Source organism: Arachis hypogaea, chromosome 5 (genome assembly GCF_003086295.3).
Source record: "Arachis hypogaea cultivar Tifrunner chromosome 5, arahy.Tifrunner.gnm2.J5K5, whole genome shotgun sequence".
Classification (NCBI taxonomy): Eukaryota; Viridiplantae; Streptophyta; class Magnoliopsida; order Fabales; family Fabaceae; genus Arachis; species Arachis hypogaea.
The window spans coordinates 11,260,593-11,265,021 of NC_092040.1; the positions used below are offsets into that span (position 1 = coordinate 11,260,593).

General features: G+C 29.1%; 1 long non-coding RNA gene across 1 annotated transcript; it reads right to left on the reverse strand.

Moving 5' to 3' along the window:
* Positions 1-517: 517 nt before the first annotated feature.
* On the reverse strand, positions 518-3,280 carry LOC140184557 (uncharacterized). The gene is made up of 2 exons (XR_011881622.1): positions 2,764-3,280; positions 518-1,029 (listed from the first exon to the last, which is right to left on the reverse strand). It is a non-coding gene; the product is annotated as an uncharacterized lncRNA (long non-coding RNA).
* Between the last annotated feature and the right edge of the window lie 1,149 nt (positions 3,281-4,429).

Sequence of the window (4,429 nt, forward strand, 5' to 3'; positions counted from 1 at the left end):
CTGCGGTTACTTGCGGTTGTTCTGCACTAGGGTGTTCCTAGAGTGTGAATTTGGTCCACTACCACCAACACTTGCATCAATAACTGCAATATTCTCCCCAGAATTATACCCTGCATGTGGAATCAAATTTGCGAAAATTTGTGTAGTAGTTATTGGGGCATTATTACTTGTTTCTGCATTGCCATTTGAAATTTCGTCAGACATGGTAACAATTCTACCACTTCTTAATCGCATGCACCAAATATCAACACTGCACGTATAATGAAACAGTGGAAAACAAAAGATTTTGACACAATTAAAATTTAAAATTGTCCCACCGGGCATGCCAATTTATTTTGTCGATTTTTAACAAATTGATGGTGGTTCGATATCTAATGGCCTGGGAGCGAAACCTACTCCTCTTTGTGAGTACCAGTTTTATTTTGCATCAAAATCCATGTCTTTCACAGTGGCGAAGTAGAAGGAACCAAGCTTTGCAGAAATTCAAAGTGAATAGTAAAATTTAAATATCTTGAATAAAAGAAAAATCAAATTAAATAAAGGAAAAGTGTTTAGAAAAAATAAAGGACAATTGAAAGGTAAAGACGGGAAAGGATAAAAGTTGCTGAATTTAAAAGAATCGAAATAACATTGCAAAGAAGATAAATTGCATGAAAAAAAAAGTTGCAGGGAATTTAAATGAAAAGTAAAGACATAAAAGTAACTCTTCAAAGAAAAAGACTCTTGACTGACTCAGAAAGTCACTGAGATGTGAGTGAGTGTGAGTGTTTTCTCCGAAAAGATTCGAATCTTTTTTTCCTTCGAGCTTTCACCCATTTATAGAAGTCCTCGACCAATCAAATTCAAATATAACTTTCACGTGCGGTTGATCATTGAATAACCGTTCCCGTTCTTTAAGTCTGTAACTTCCGCCAACTATCTTCACTTAGTAACTTTTTTGGATTGCTTCACTCTCTCGATGAGTCCTAATGGATTAGAATCCTCTTTTTCATCAATTGACCATCTTCAAAAAATCCAATACAACTCCACCTGGAAGTTCACCGAAATATTATTTTGGCACTTGGCAATGATCGAAGTCTAAACTTATCAAACATTGGCTTATCAAAGAATTCAATAACATCTTAATCGAAAATATTATTTTTCGATATAATAGTAACTTTTGTACTTTTTATATTTTAAAAACGTTCAAAATTACCATATTAAAAAAATAGAGTAATTACCCAAATCAAAGAATTTTAAAATTGAACATTTTAGTCCCTAAGAAAAATTAATACACAGATCAATTCCTAAAGTTTTACTCCGACAGAGACCAATTAGTCCCAAGTTTATTTTCCAGCAGAGTAATTAACCAGATTAGTCCTCAAAGATTTTAAAAATGGACATTTTAGTCCCAAAAAATATTAATATACAAAGCAATCCCCAACGTTTCTCTCCGTTAGATATAACACTCCTCCATCCAAAAATAAAATAAAATAAAATAATTATTATTATTACTATTATTAATTGTACAATAATATTGTACTATATCTTTTGTATTCTTTGAACAAAAATAATGATAAATTTATTTATTATATATATAGTCACTCAATAATAATAATAATAATAATAATAATTAATAAAATTATTAGAGATTATTCTACAAGAAATTTAAAATTAAAATTATTTGATATTTTTGTATTTAATATAATCAAAAATGTCCAGTGTAAAAAAAATATGTTTGTATTAAAAAATATTTTAATTTGGATTTATATTAAATAAATATTTCTTTTAATATAAATATATTTTTTAAAATAGAATATTTTTTATTATATTAAATATAAAAATATCAAATGACTTTAACTTTGAATTTTTTGTAAAATAATCTCTAATGATTTTATTATTATTATTATTATTATTATTATTATTATTATTATTATTATTATTGAGTGACTATATATATATATATATATATATATATATAAAAGAATCTAATGAATAAATTTATTATTATTGTTGTTCAAAAAATACAAAAAATTATAGTACAATATTATTATGTAATTAATAATAATAATAATTTTATTATTTTATTTTATTTTATTTTTGAACGAAAGATTATTATGTCTAACAGAAAAAACGTTGGGGATTGATTTGAATATTAATTTTTTTTGGTACTAAAATGTCTATTTTTAAAATCTTTAGGGTCTGATCTGGGTAATTATTCTACCGACAAATGAACTCGAAACTGATTTATTTGTTAGAGTAAAATTTTCAGAATTGATTATTCAATGTTTTTATAATGATCAATTTTATGGTATTTTTTATTTAATATTTAATTTTTATCTAATTTATTTTTTATAATAAAATTTAAATATTTATAATTTTTTTATTTTTATATTTTAAAATTTAAAATTAATTATTTAATTAAAAATATTTTTTAAGTACTATAACAAGCATTTTTTATGATCTACAGCATTTAAAAGTTATGAAAAAGTTATGGTCTTCACTCTTGCATTGTCACTGGAGCTAAAGGATAGAGTGCTGCACTGCTGCTGCACTTATGAATCTTTTGTCCAATGATTTTTTTTGTCAATGAATTGAACAACCCCCAATTTTAAGTTACACACTCATACACATCATATTCACACACACATAATATTTCTTTTTTTTGGTCAAGTTTGTACTAAATGAGGTTTAAATTTGAGACTTCTTAATAAAAGGGAGAAACTTGTGCCGCTTGAGTTCATTGGCGTGCAATGATTAACTATCGACTTGCTTTTTAATTACCTTTGATCCGGGCCAACAGCGCAGCCCAGCCCAACTCCAAGACAGAAGATCCATGTTTTGAACCGACCCGAAAACCAACCTGCTCCCCACCCCCTTTGCGCGAGAGAGTCTGGACTTGTGGCCTTCGCTGCAGCTTCATCTCCTCAGCAACACAGCGCCGTGATCGGAACTCTGAGCGCTAGTGACGCCATCGAAGCTCGTTCGTCTCTAGTCCGCCACCCCAACCGTCTCGTCTCCTTAGCACCAACCGGACTGCATCTTCAACTTTGCCGTCGACGACCTCCCGTCTCCCAACAGCGCCAATCCGCGTCTTTGTTGACTCACCGTCACTCTAACCGCAGTTGACACTTCGCCTGTCTCGCCTTTCCGCAACGCTATCTCCACTATCCACTTGCTTGAAATCAGCGATGGTACTAAATTTGTGGGCTTTTTAGTTTTTACCTTTGTGAATTATATAAAAAACAATGCTAATTGGATCACCGAAAAAATACAAGAGAAATATTATATAATTATTTTTTTAATAAAATCTAATCAAATTAAATTTATATATATATACATTTATGTTTTTATTCTTGTTTCGGTTTTTATTATTCTTTTTTCTTCTCCTTTTCTACTTTGTTTGCTCTTTTTCTATTATTATTATTATTATTATTATTATTATTATTATTATTATTATTATTATTATTATCATCGTTTTCTTTTCCTTCTTCAACACTTTAACATCAAATTATTTTATCGATTTTTAGCAAATTGATAATAGTTCGATTCTAATGGTCTGAAAGCAAAACCAACTCTTTTGTGCGAGTACCAGTTTTCTAGAAGTGCATCAAAGCGTCTTCGATTAGACAAATTTCAACAATGAAAGAATAAAATAAATTTGTAAAATTGATAAGTGCAATTCGAAAATTAAAGTTCTTAAATAAAAACTAAATAAATTATGAAAAAAAGATTTGCTTGAAAATTAAAAGAAAAGTAATAACGACGATTTAAATTAAATTGAAAGGCTAATCAAACAGAATAAAATACAGAAAGATAAAATAAACAAAGGAAGTAAAGAACACTTGAATAATAACCTTAATTGAAACGTTAAGTTTTACAGAAAAGAAAATAAATTGAAAAAGAAAGTGAAAGGAACCTTACAGAAAGTGTAACTCGATTGCAAATTCAAGGAATCGCTGAGATGTGAGAATGCTTAGAGTGTTTTTTTTTTAGTGAAAGTTCCAACCCCTATTCCCTAACACTTCACAGTATTTATAGACTATGCTACATAATGGTTAATTAAATTACAATTAATTACAATTAAATAAGAAATTATGAATTTTGAAATACAATCACTCTTGATAACTGTTCCCGCTGCGTGATTGTGGATATTTCCAATATTTTCCTCATGTGATAAAAGCCACGAACTTTCCCGCTCCAATCAACACTCGAACAGCTTTTCGAAAGCTCTTCTTAATTCCTCGAATCGAGACTCTTACTCGATTTGGCTCTTCCGATCGGTAGCACAATCGAAACTTAAATTAGAGCCGATTACTTTCAACTTTATCTCGACCCTGTATCTTCTCGAAAAGGCCATACAAATTATTTCGATTCATCTTACTTGTATCGAAAATATTTTTCGATCAACAAATTGCCCCCTTGGATTAATGTGGTTATTTTCGACAAA